The sequence below is a fragment of the Arachis ipaensis genome, chromosome B10, assembly GCF_059453495.1.
Source record: "Arachis ipaensis isolate K30076 ecotype BB chromosome B10, ASM5945349v1, whole genome shotgun sequence".
In the NCBI taxonomy this organism is placed as follows: Eukaryota; Viridiplantae; Streptophyta; class Magnoliopsida; order Fabales; family Fabaceae; genus Arachis; species Arachis ipaensis.
The window spans coordinates 109,900,315-109,914,587 of record NC_142435.1 but is presented as its reverse complement, the minus strand read 5'-3'; the positions used below and the strand labels follow the sequence as shown (position 1 = coordinate 109,914,587).

Below are 14,273 nucleotides of genomic sequence, written 5' to 3'. Positions count from 1 at the left end.
TGGCCTCCGGGGTCCCAAACTAGGCACGTAAAGCCCTTGAGCAGTTTTAAACAGGTTCTCAGGCTTCCAGTATGCTGAATGTCAGAACAGACTCCAGGATCCCAAACTTTGATTTTACACCCGTCTTTGTGTTGATCATCATGATTCCATCTGGGTAGCAAGCAATCTGAATTCTCACTAAAGCGGCCAAACAACTTCCTAGACCCATTCAGTTGAGCTCTACACCAACCTTTGCGTTTAAACTTTGAGCACACAACCATGTTGAACCTTGCTTGACAACTCCAACCACTAACCATCTTCCTCTTACTCTTAATGCCACAAAGAGCTCTAAGTTGACCATCCGTCTCCAGTAGCCCATATTCAAGCGGAATTAGAAAGCTAAGGGATATGAATTTTACCCACTTGAATATTGTGAAGGATGATGGCAACTTAGGGGGAGGTATTTCTAACGAATTTGCAAGCTCCACTCCCTTGTGCTCTTCTCTGACAACTTCCACCTCTTTGCAAGTTTCTTCAATATCAACCTCTTCCTCTTGGTAGCTTTCTTCCAATTCAATCTCTTCTTCATTGCTCACCAAGGGCATGGGAGGCTGTGCTTTTTCTTCTTTAATCTCCATCTCTTGACCAACCTCTACAAAGTCTTCAACCATGATCTGCCTTGGAGGTTGTACGCTCCCCTCAACATCAACATCAAACACCATGGAAAGAGGCTCTGTGACTGGACTTTCTAATGGAGGTTCAGCATCTCCCAAGTCTTCAACCACTTCTTCTTCTTCAATAATTCCGGCTTCCTCCACTTGTTCCAGTACAAATTCATGCTCCTTGCTGTCCACCGGAGATTCTTATGTCTCATTCATGCTACGTTCTTCATTAGATTGTCCACATGAAGCCATGGGGGTTCCTTGAGTGTCCGAACGTCGGGAAGCTAATTGATTTATCGCTTGATTCAATTGGTGAAGGGTTGCATAAAATCTTTCCACTGTTTTCTTGAGACGATCCGTTGATTCTTGTTTCGCTTGGGTATCATAAGTAGGACCATAAGGCTCTTGGATTGATGGATATGGATATGGTGCATATGGAGGTGGTGGTTTTTGGGAGTAATTGGGTTGGAATTGGGGTGGTTCTATATATGGTTCATATGGCTCATAAGGTGGTTGGTGTGGTGGATACGGGTTAGGGTCATATGGAGGTGAATGGTGGAAAGGGGCTTGTGAGTTTGGTGGTTCAAAGGTATGTTGGGGAGGTGGTTCATAAGCATATGATGGGGGTCCATCATATCTATCATCTTGGTATGCACCTCGGAATGGTTTTTGACCATAGTGATTTGGTGGATGTTGGTTGTCACGGAAGGGTCCACCATAACTATTGTCTTGGTATGCATCGCGGAATGGTCTTTGTCTGTGGTACTGTGGAAGGTGTTGTTGCCGGAAGGGTTGATCAGATCCTCGTGGCTCCTTCCATCTCTGATTGTTTTGACCTTGATGCATGTTCCTGTTATAATTTCCATTCCTTGCAACAGCATTGGAATCAAACTCAAAGCGAGAGGGGTGAGAACTCATAATAGTAAATAAAAATTAAAAATGAAAATAAAAACAAATTTTAAATTAAAAGGTTATTGAAATTTAAAATTTGAAATTAAAAAATAAATTTTGAAATTTGATATTTGAAATAAGATAAGATAAGATTTTGAAAAAGATATGATTTTTTTGAAAAAGATTTGAATTTTGAAAATTAAAATTTGAAATTTTGAAATTTGAATTTTAATTTTTTTTTTAATTTGAATTTTGAAAATTGAAATTTGAAATTTGAAATTTGAGTTTTAAATTTTGAATTTTTGAATTTAATGAGGAAAGAGAAAAACAATAAAATGACACCAAACTTAAAATTTTTAGATCAAAACAAAGAAAACAATTAAGAACAACTTGAAGGTCAAGATGAACACAAAGAACAACTTGAAGATCAAGATGAACACCAAGAACAAATTTTTGAAAAAAATTTTAATAACTAAATAAAACCAATAACCTCTTAATTTATGAAAAAGCAAAAATAAAAACAAATAAACAAGCAAAAATCAAATATTTACAATAACCAATAATAAGGCGCACGTTTGCAATTCCCCGGCAACGGCGCCATTTTGAAGAACTGAAGATTGATGGGTTAGAAGTTATAGTAAACTCTCGTTGCAAGTATAGTCACTAAACCAAGCAATCAACCTTTCTTACAAAAGTTTTGGTTGTCACAAGTAACAAACCCCTTTAAAATTGATAACCGAAGTATTTAAACATCGGGTCGTCTTCTCAAGGAATTGCAGGGAAGTATGTTCTTATTATTGGTTATGAGTATTGTAAATTAGGGGTTTTTGAAAGTAAGGAACCAGTATGTTAAATGATAAGAAAAATGAAATAGTAATAATAAAATAAACTCTTGGCAAGTGGTGCACGAAATTGTGATCTCCAGGCTCGAACAAATCCTGGTAATGGCTCCAAAGCTTGGTGCTCTGATCTTAATTCATAATTGTCACAACTTCGATACAACTAACCAGCAAGTGCACTGGGTCGTCCAAGTAATACCTTACGTGAGTAAGGGTCGAATCCCACGGAGATTGTTGGTATGAAGCAAGCTATGGTCACCTTGTAAATCTCAGTCAGGCAGATATAAAGTGATAATGGTGTTTTCGAATATTATATAATAAAATAGGGATAGAGATACTTATGTAAATCATTGATAGGAATTTCAGATAAGCGAATGGAGATGCTTTTCGTTCCTCTGAACCTCTGCTTTCCTGCTATCTTCATCCAATCAGTCTTACTCCTTTCCATGGCTGGCTTTATGCAAGGGCATCACCGTTGTCAGTGGCTACATCCCCTCCTCTCAGTGAATAATATGCTCACGCACCCTGTCACGGCACGGCTATTCATCTGTCGGTTCCCGATCATGCTGGAATAGGATTCACCCTCCTTTTGCGTCTGTCACTAATGCCCAGCACTCGCGAGTTTGAAGCTCGTCACAGTCATTCAATCATTGAATCCTACTCAGAATACCACAGACAAGGTTTAGACCTTCCGGATTCTCTTGAATGCCGCCATCATTCTAGCTTACGCCACGAAGATTCTGGTTAGGAGATCTAAGAGATACTCATTCTAGCTTAATTCATGTAGAACAGAAGTGTTTGTCAGGCACGCGTTCATAGGGGAGAATGGTGATGAGCGTCACACATAATCATCACCTTCATCATGTTCTTGAGTGCGAATGGATATCTTAGAAGAGAAATAAGAAGAATTGAATAGAAAACAGTAGTACTTTGCATTAATCTTTGAGGAACAGCAGAGCTCCACACCTTAATCTATGGAGTGTAGAAACTCTACCGTTAAAAATACATAAGTGAATGTCCAGGCATGGCCGAGATGGCCAGCCCCTCTGATCTAAGAACCAGACGTCCAAAGATGCCTAATACAATAGTAAGAGGTCCTATTTATAATAAACTAGCTACTAGGGTTTACATGAGTAAGTATTTGATGCATAAATCCACTTCCGGGGCCCACTTGGTATGTGTTTGGGCTGAGCTTAAGTGTTGCACGTGCAGAGGCCATTTGTGGAGTTGAACGCCAGCTTTTGTGCCAGTTTGGGCGTTCAACTCTGGTTTTGGCTCCTTTTCTGGCGCTGGACGCCATATTTGGGCAGAAAGCTGGCGTTGAATGCCAGTTTACGTCGTCTATTCTTGGCCAAAGTATGGACTATTATATATTTCTGGAAAGCCCTAGATGTCTACTTTCCAACACAATTGGAAGCGCGCCATTTCGAGTTCTATAGCTCCAGAAAATCCACTTTGAGTGCAGGGAGGTCAGAATCCAACAGCATCAGCAGTCCTTTTTCAACCTCTGAATCTGATTTCTGCTCAAGTCCCTCAATTTCAGCCAGAAAATACCTGAAATCACAGAAAAACATACAAACTCATAGTAAAGTCCAGAAATGTGAATTTAACACAAAATCTATTAAAAATATCCCTAAAAGTAACTATATCCTACTAAAAACATACTAAAAACAATGTCAAAAAGCGTATAAATTATCCGCTCATCACAACACCAAACTTAAATTGTTGCTTGTCCCCAAGCAACTGAAAATCAAAATAGGATAAAAAGAATAGAATATACTATAAATTCCAAACTATCAATGAAACAGAGCTTCAATCATATGAGCGGGACTTATAGCTTTTTGCCTCTTGAATAGTTTTGGCATCTCACTTTATCCATTGAGGTTCAGAATGATTGGCATCTATAGGAACTTCAGATTTCGAATAGTGTTATTGACTCTCTTAGTTCAGTATGATGATTCTTGAACACAGCTTCTTTATGAGTCTTGGCCGTGGCCCTAAGCACTTTGTTTTCCAGTATTACCACCGGATACATAAATGCCACAGACACATAATTGGGTGAACCCTTTCAGATTGTGACTCAGCTTTGCTAAAGTCCCCAATTAGAGGTGTCCAGGGTTCTTAAGCACACTCTTTTTTTGCTTTGGACCTTGACTTTAACCGCTCAGTCTCAAGTTTTCACTTGACACCTACACGCCACAAGCACATGGTTAGGGACAGCTTGGTTTAGCCGCTTAGACCAGGATTTTATTCCTTTAGGCCCTCCTATCCACTGATGCTCAAAGCCTTGGGATCCTTTTTATTTCCCTTGCCTTTTGGTTTTAAGGGTTATTGGCTTTTTGCTCTTGCCTCTTGGTTTTAAGAGCTTTGGCTTTTTCTGCTTGCTTTTTCTTTTTCTTTCTATATTTTTTTTTTCGCCTATTTTTTTTTTTGCAAGCTTTGTTCTTTGCTGCTTTTTCTTGCTTCAAGAATCATTTTTATGATTTTTCAGATTATCAAATAACATGTCTCCTAGTCATCATTCTTTCAAGAGCCAACATATTTAACATTCTTAAACAACAACTTCAAAAGACATATGCACTGTTCAAGCATACATTCAGAAAACAAGAAGCATTGTCACCACATTAATATAATTAAACTAAGTTCAAGGATAAATTCGAAACTCATGTACTTCTTGTTCTTTTGAATTAAAACATTTTTCATTTAAGAGAGGTGATGGATTCATAGGACATTTATAACTTTAAGACAAATTTACTAACTACTAATGATCATGTAATGAAGACACAAACATAGATAAGCACATAACATAGAAAACAAAAAACAGAAGAAATAAGAACAAGGAATGAATCCACCTTAGTAATGGTGGCGTTTCCTTCTTGAGGAACTAATGATGTCCTTGAGCTCTTCTATGTCTCTTCCTTGTCTTTGTTGCTCCTCCTTCATTGCTTTTAGATCTTCTCTGATTTCATGAAGGATGATGGAGTGCTCTTGATGTTCCACCCTTAGTTGCTTCCAATAATTGTGTGGAAGAAAAAGTATCCCCTGAGGTATCTCAGGGATCTCTTGATTTGCAGTCAAATGTTCTACCACTGAGCTATAGACCCTTGATGGAAGCTTTTGTCTTCCCTTTCCTCTTTCTAGAGGTTTCTCTGGCCTTAGGTGCCATCAATGGTTATGGAAAAAACAAAAAAGCTATGCTTTTACCACACCAAACTTAGAATGTTGCTCGCCCTCGAGTAAAAGAAGAAAGAATAGAAGAAGAAGAGGATATGGAGGAGATGGATGGCTGTGTGTATTCGGCCATATGGGTGGGATTGGGTGGGGAAGAGATGTTGAATTTTTGAAGGTAAGTGGGTGTATGGGTGTGAGTGGTAAATGGAAGACAGAAGGGATGAGTGTTTATTGGGAATAGATGATGATTGAGAAGAGAGAAGAGAGTGAGTGAAGGTAGGTGGGGATCCTGTGGGGTCCACAGATCTTGGGGTGTCAAGGCATTTACATTCTTGCACCAATTTAGGCATGCAAAATGCCCTTGCACACAACTCTGGGCGTTCAGCGCCAGGTTGGTGCCCATTTTGGGCGTTCAACGCCCCTTTGCTGCCATTTCTGGCGTTGAACGCCAGAACCATGCTTGTTCTGGGCGTTCAGCGCCAGGATGCTCCCATTCTGGGCGTTCAGCGCCAGAACTATGCTCTGTTCTGGCGTTTGAACGCCAGACAGATGCTCCTCCAGGGTGTGATTTTTCTTCTGCTGTTTTTGATTCCGTTTTTGATTTTTTTGTTTATTTTGTGACTCCACATGATCATGAACCTAAGAAAACATGAAAAACAATAAAAATAAGAATTAGATAAACATTGGGTTGCCTCCCAACAAGCGCTTCTTTAATGTCAATAGCTTGACAGTGGGCTCTCATGGAGCCTCACAGATGTGCAGAGCTTTGTTGAGACTCTCCAACACCAAACTTAGAGTTTGGATATGGGAGTTCAACACCAAACTTAGAGTTTGGTTGTGGCCTCCCAACACCAAACTTAGAGTTTGACTGTGGGGGCTCTGGTTGACTCTGCTTGGAGAGAAGCTTTTTCTGCTTCCTCTCCATGGTTGCAGAGGGAGATCCTTGAGTTTTAAACACAAGGGAGTTCTCATTCCCTTGAAGGAATATTTCACCTCTGTCAACATCAATCACAGCTCTTGCTGTGGCCAGGAAAGGTCTTCCTAGGATGATGGATTCATCCTCTTCCTTTCCAGTATCCAGGACTATGAAATCAGCAGGGATGTAAAGGCCTTCAACCTTTACTAACACGTCCTCTACTTGTCCATAAGCCTGTTTTCTAGAGATGTCTGCCATCTCTAATGAGATTTTAGCAGCTTGCACCCCATAGATTCCCAGTTTCTCTATTACAGAGAGGGGCATGAGGTTTATTCCTGAACCAAGGTCACATAGAGCCTGAAAGATCATGGTGCCTATGGTACAGGGTATTATGAACTTTCCAGGATCCTGTCTCTTCTGAGGCAATGTCAGTTGATCCAGATCACTTAGTTCATTGATGAACAAGGGAAGTTCAACTTCCCAAGTATCAATGCCAAATAGTTTGGCATTCAGCTTCATGATTGCACCAAGAAACTTGGCAGTTTGCTCTTCAGCAACATCCTCATTCTCTTTAGAAGAGGAATACTCATCAGAGCTCATGAAGGGCATAAGGAGGTTCAATGGAATCTTTATGGTCTCTAGATGAGCCTCAGAGTCCTTTGGTTCCTCAGAGGGGAGCTCCTTATTGATCACTGGACGTCCCAGGAGGTCTTCCTCCTTGGGATTCACGTCCTCTCCTCTCCTCACAGGTTCGGCCATGGCGCTTATGTCAATGGCCTTGCACTCTCCTTTTGGATTCTCTTCTGTATTGCTTGGGAGAGTACTAGGAGGGATTTCAGTGATCCTTTTACTCAGCTGGCCCACTTGTGCTTCCAGATTTCTAATGGAAGATCTTGTTTCATTCATGAAACTTACAGTGGCCTTAGACAGATCAGAGACTAAGTTTGCTAAATTAGAAGTATTTTGTTCAGAGTTCTCTGTCTGTTGCTGAGTGGATGATGAAAAAGGCTTGCTATTGCTAAACCTGTTTCTTCCACCATTGTTAAAGCCTTGTTGAGGCTTTTAATCCTTCCATGAGAAATTTGGATGATTTCTCCATGATGAGTTATAGGTGTTTCCATAAGGTTCACCTAAGTAATTTACCTCTGCTATTGCAGGGTTTTCAGGATCATAAGCTTATTCTTCAGAAGATGCCTCTTGAGTACTGTTGGATGCAGCTTGCATTCCATGCAGACTCTGAGAGATCATATTGACTTGCTGAGTCAATATTTTATTCTGAGCCAATATGGCATTCAGAGTATCAACTTCAAGAACTCCCTTCTTCATAGGCGTCCCATTACTCACAGGATTCCTTTCAGAAGTGTACATGAACTGGTTATTAGCAACCATGTCAATGAGTTCTTGAGCTTCTGCAGGCGTTTTCTTTAGGTGAATGGATCCACCTGTAGAAGTGTCCAGTGACATCTTTGATAGCTCAGATAAACCATCATAGAATATATCCAGGATGGTCCATTCTGAAAGCATGTCAGAAGGACACTTTTTGGTCAGCTGTTTGTATCTTTCCCAAGCTTCATAGAGGGATTCACCTTCTTTCTGTCTGAAGGTTTGAACATCAGCTCTAAGCTTGCTCAGCTTTTGAGGAGGAAAGTACTTGGCTAAGAAAGCCGTGACCAGCTTATCCCAAGAGTTCAGGCTGTCTTTGGGTTGAGAATCCAACCATAATCTAGCTCTGTCTCTTACAGCAAAAGGGAAAAGCATGAGCCTGTAGACTTCAGGATCTACTCCATTAGTCTTAACAGTATCACATATTTGCAAGAATTCAGTTAAGAACTGAAAAGGATCTTCAGATGGAAGTCCATGAAACTTGCAGTTCTGCTGCATCAGAGAAACTAATTGAGGTTTCAGCTCAAAGTTGTTTGCTCCAATGGCAGGAATGGAGATGCTTCTTCCATGTAAATTGGAATTAGGTGCAGTAAAGTCACCAAGCATCTTTCTTGCATTATTATTATTTTCGGCTGCCATATCCTTTTCCTGTTCGAAAATTTCTGAAAGGGTATCTCTGGATTGTTGTAATTTAGCTTCTCTTAATTTTTTTTTTCAGAGTCCTTTCAGGTTATGGATCTGCTTCAACAAGAATGTTCTTGTCCTTGCTCCTGCTCATATGACAAAGAAGAGGGCGCACAAAAATAATAATAATAATATGGGTCCTTTATACCACAGTATAGGGATCCCTTTGTGAGTGGAAGAAAAGAGGGGGAGACAAAGAATGTAATGTAATGGAAGAAACACATCTGTGAGGAGGGTTGAGATGCGAGATGAGATGTTAGTGTATCAATAAACAAATAGAAGAAGATGAGAGGGGGAAGTGAATTTTCGAAAACAATTTTTGAAAAAGAGTTAGTGATTTTTGAAAATAGTTTTTGAAAAAGGTTAGTATTTTTTTCGAAATTTTTTTTTTAATAAAAAATAAAAATAATTAGTTAAAGAAATTTTTGAAAAAGAGGGAAGATATTTTCGAAAATTAGAGAGAGAGAGAGTTAGTTAGGTAGTTTTGAAAAAGTTAAGAAACAAACAAAAAGTTAGTTAGGAAGTTAGAAAAGATATTTTGAAAAGATATTTTTGAAAAAGATAAGATAAGAAGATATTTTTGAAAGGATATGATTGAAATTAGTTTTGAAAAAGATTTGATTTTTAAAATCACAATTAATGACTTGATTCATAAGAAATCACAAGATATGATTCTAGAACTTAAAGTTTGAATCTTTCTTAACAAGCGAGTAACAAACTTCAAATTTTTGAATCAAAACATTAATTGATTATGTTATTTTCGAAAATTTGATATAAAAATAAGAAAAAGATTTTTGAAAAATATTTTTAGAATTTTCGAAAATAACTAAGAAATTTGAAAAAGATTTGATTTTTGAAAAAGATTTTGAAAAAGATAAGATTTTCAAATTGAAAATTTGATTTGACTCATAAGGAACAACTTTGATTTTTAAAAATTTTTGAAAAAGTCAACTCAATTTTCGAATTTGATGAGAGAAAAAGGGAAAGATATATTTTTTTTTTTTTTGAATTTTTATGATGAGAGAGAAAAACAAGAAAAATGATCCAATGCATGAAATTTTTAGATCAAAACAATGAATGCATGCAAGAATGCTATGAATGTCAAGATGAACACCAAGAACACTATGAATGTCATGATGAACATCAAGAACATATTTTTGAAAAATTTTTAATGCAAAGAAAACATGCAAGACACCAAACTTAGAATTCTTTAATGCTTAGACACTAAGAATTCAAGAATGCATATGATAAACATGAGAAGAAACAAAACAAAAAATCATCAAGATCAAACAAGAAGACTTACCAAGAACAACTTGAAGATCATGAAGAACACTATGAATGCATGATATTTTCAAAAAAATGCAAGATGCATATGCAAGTGACACCAAACTTATGATATGACTCAAGACTCAAACAAGAAACACAAAAATATTTTTGATTTTTATGATTTTCTAATTTTTTTTGGATTTTTATTTTATGTTTTTCAAAAAATAATTTTGAAAAAGAAAATAAGGATTCCAAAATTTTTAATATGAATTCCAGGAATCTTATGCTCTAAAGCTCCAATCAAAGGGTCAGGCATGGCTTAATAGCCAGCCAAGCTTTAGTATGTAACTCAGACATGACACGCCTGACATTCCTTACATTCAACAGCCAATTGGCTAAGAAAGATAAAGAAGCTCTTCTCTTGAGTATAAGAATTGAGACATGGCTTTACAGCCAGCCAGGCTTCAACATGCTCCATGAAACACTAGAATTCATTCTTAAAAATTCTGAAAGGAAAATATATTTTTGAAAACATTTTTATTTTAAATTTTTTTTTTCGAAAACAAAGGAAGAATTTTTGAAAGATTTTTGAAAAATTTTTTTTGAAAACAAGACAAAAAGAAAATTACCTAATCTGAGCAACAAGATGAACCGTCAGTTGTCCCAACTCGAACAATCCCCGGCAACGGCGCCAAAAACTTGGTGCACGAAATTGTGATCTCCAGGCTCGAACAAATCCTGGTAATGGCTCCAAAGCTTGGTGCTCTGATCTTAATTCATAATTGTCACAACTTCGATACAACTAACCAGCAAGTGCACTGGGTCGTCCAAGTAATACCTTACGTGAGTAAGGGTCGAATCCCACGGAGATTGTTGGTATGAAGCAAGCTATGGTCACCTTGTAAATCTCAGTCAGGCAGATATAAAGTGATAATGGTGTTTTCGAATATTATATAATAAAATAGGGATAGAGATACTTATGTAAATCATTGGTAGGAATTTCAGATAAGCGAATGGAGATGCTTTTCGTTCCTCTGAACCTCTGCTTTCCTGCTATCTTCATCCAATTAGTCTTACTCCTTTCCATGACTGGCTTTATGCAAGGGCATCACCGTTGTCAGTGGCTACATCCCCTCCTCTCAGTGAATAATATGCTCACGCACCCTGTCACGGCACGGCTATTCATCTGTCGGTTCCCGATCATGCTGGAATAGGATTCACCCTCCTTTTGCGTCTGTCACTAACGCCCAGCACTCGCGAGTTTGAAGCTCGTCACAGTCATTCAATCATTGAATCCTACTCAGAATACCACAGACAAGGTTTAGACCTTCCGGATTCTCTTGAATGCTGCCATCATTCTAGCTTACGCCACGAAGATTCTGGTTAGGAGATCTAAGAGATACTCATTCTAGCTTAATTCATGTAGAACAGAAGTGTTTGTCAGGCACGCGTTCATAGGGGAGAATGGTGATGAGCGTCACACATAATCATCACCTTCATCATGTTCTTGAGTGCGAATGGATATCTTAGAAGAGAAATAAGAAGAATTGAATAGAAAACAGTAGTACTTTGCATTAATCTTTGAGGAACAGCAGAGCTCCACACCTTAATCTATGGAGTGTAGAAACTCTACCGTTAAAAATACATAAGTGAAGGTCCAGGCATGGCCGAGATGGCCAGCCCTTCTGATCTAAGAACCAGACGTCCAAAGATGCCTAATACAATAGTAAGAGGTCCTATTTATAATAAACTAGCTACTAGGGTTTACATGAGTAAGTATTTGATGCATAAATCCACTTCCGGGGCCCACTTGGTGTGTGTTTGGGCTGAGCTTAAGTGTTGCACGTGCAGAGGCCATTTGTGGAGTTGAACGCCAGCTTTTGTGCCAGTTTGGGCGTTCAACTCTGGTTTTGGCTCCTTTTCTGGCGCTGGACGCCATATTTGGGCAGAAAGCTGGCGTTGAACGCCAGTTTACGTCGTCTATTCTTGGCCAAAGTATGGACTATTATATATTGCTGGAAAGCCCTGGATGTCTACTTTCCAACGCAATTGGAAGCGCGCCATTTCGAGTTCTGTAGCTCCAGAAAATCCACTTTGAGTTCAGGGAGGTCAGAATCCAACAGCATCAGCAGTCCTTTTTCAACCTCTGAATCTGATTTCTGCTCAAGTCCCTCAATTTCAGCCAGAAAATACCTGAAATCACAGAAAAACATACAAACTCATAGTAAAGTCCAGAAATGTGAATTTAACACAAAATCTATTAAAAATATCCCTAAAAGTAACTATATCCTACTAAAAACATACTAAAAACAATGTCAAAAAGCGTATAAATTATCCACTCATCAGCAAGGTATTAGAATTGGAAGTCCTATCCTTATCAATTGTAATGAGAATTGGATTTTAATCCCACTTTGTTAACCTCTAACTATGAAGGTAAATCAAGTGGATTAATTAGGTTAATCCTCAGGTCCTAGTCAATTTCTATGGAAAGACTAGAGTTATTGGAGCAACTCCCAATTTCAACCACTGCTTTATTTGACAGCTCAAGCGTTACCAATTACTTAACCCAAGCAAAAAGGGAGAAAATATCTAAATTAAATTAAAAGCATTCATAAATAGAATAAAATAATCGTAAACTAAAATACCTCAAATAACATTAATTAAGAAAATCATATGTAACATGGAAAAGTTCATAAATTAAATTGGGAAAATAAATAAAAGGAACATTGAACCTGATAAAAAGAGACAATCCTGAAAGTAAGAGAAATCTTAATCCTAAATCCTAAGAGAGAGGAGAGAACCTCTCTCTCTCTAAAAACTACATCTAAAACTAAAAATGTGTATTCTGAGCTTATTATTATGAATGAATAGATTCCCCCACTTTATAGCCTCTAATCTGTGTTTTCTGGGCCAAAAACTGGGTCGAAAACAGCCCAGAAATCGCTGGAAAAGAAATCTGCCACGCTGATTTTTGCCACTGCGATGCATCCGCGTGGAGCACACATTCGTGTTGCCTAGCATCAGAGAAACTATGGTGTATTATATATCAAATCGAAGCCCCAGACGTTAGCTTTTCAACGCAACTGGAACCGCGTCATTTGGACCTCTGTAGCTAAAGTTATAGTTGTTTGAGTGCGAAGAGGTCAGGCTGGACAGCTTAGCAATTTCTCCAACTTCTTGTATTCCTTCCACTTTTGCATGCTTCCTTTCCATTCTCTGAGTCATTCCTGTCCTGTAATCTCTGAAATCACTTAACACACATATCAAGGCATCTAATGGTAATAAGAGAGGATTAAACATAGGGAACTTAAGGCCAAAGAAGCATGTTTTCAATAAAAACACATAATTAGGAAGGCAAATGTAAAACCATGCAAATAGTATGAATAATTGGGTAAAGTGTTGATAAAAACCACTCAATTGAGCACAAGATAAACCATAAAATAGTGGTTTATCAATTATTTAACCATAATATTTTATTCTTGTGTGTTTTCTTCCCTATGGTTGCAATCTTTGCTTTGTTCCATTCTATATGTCCATTATTTGGTATATTCATGCTTATATGTGATTGAGGCTACCATTTGATATTAGCTCACTTATCCCAAATAGCCTACTATTCCATTTACCTTTGTTTGCCACATTGAGCCTTCTTAACCCCCTTTTTGTTCTTTATATTACCACATCACTAGCCTTAAGTGGAAAAATAATTAATTACCCTATTTGAATCTTTGATTAGCTTAAGATAGAGATTGTGTGTCAACTAAGTGTGGGAAAATGTGGGACCTATGGTTAATGAGAATGTGTTTTTGCTTATATTGACAAATATTGGAAATTTAGATGTCTACTCATGTGAAATTAGAGAAACATATGCATTGAAAAAAAACTTTATTATTACAACATGAATAAGTAAATAAATAAATAAATAGGGGACAAAATTACCCCAATGTTAAGTTTAATGAAAGATCAATGCATATGTGGTGAAATTAAGGAAAAACTGACACATGAGTGTGTGAAAATATGTAAAAGTGAGATTATGGGTAGCTAAGCATGATCTTTAAAATTACATAGAGTGTGTGTGTGTGTGTGTGTGTGTGTGTGTGTGTGTAGGTGAGAGCTTAAACTAGTCAAAGAATCATATTTTAGCTCACCTGGCCATACATATATCCTCACCCTTACCTTAGCCCCATTACAACCTTGAAAAGACCTCATGATGTTTGCATTTGTGCACTAAATATTTGTTGATTGGTTAGATGAAGAACAAAGTTTTAGAAAGCATAACTAGAGAAGAGTAGAGTGTTTAACCCCAAACACTTGAGTGATTAGAGTGCATATACAAATTCAGTGAGGGTTCAATGGCTCATTTCCATATTTCCATATTTGATCTTTGCCTATCTAGCAAGTTTGTGAACTCTTTTGATTAACTCAACTCAATTGTGAATGTGTTTTGATATGATTGATTTAGCCTTGATTGTGCATATATGATTT

At 37.8% G+C, this 14,273-nt stretch overlaps 1 non-coding gene across 1 annotated transcript; it reads left to right on the top strand.

Annotated features, from left to right (window-relative positions):
• Positions 1-7,976: 7,976 nt before the first annotated feature.
• Positions 7,977-8,084, top strand: LOC148581286 (small nucleolar RNA R71). The gene has a single exon (XR_015898029.1). It is a non-coding gene; the product is annotated as a small nucleolar RNA R71 (small nucleolar RNA).
• The last annotated feature ends 6,189 nt before the right edge of the window (positions 8,085-14,273 follow it).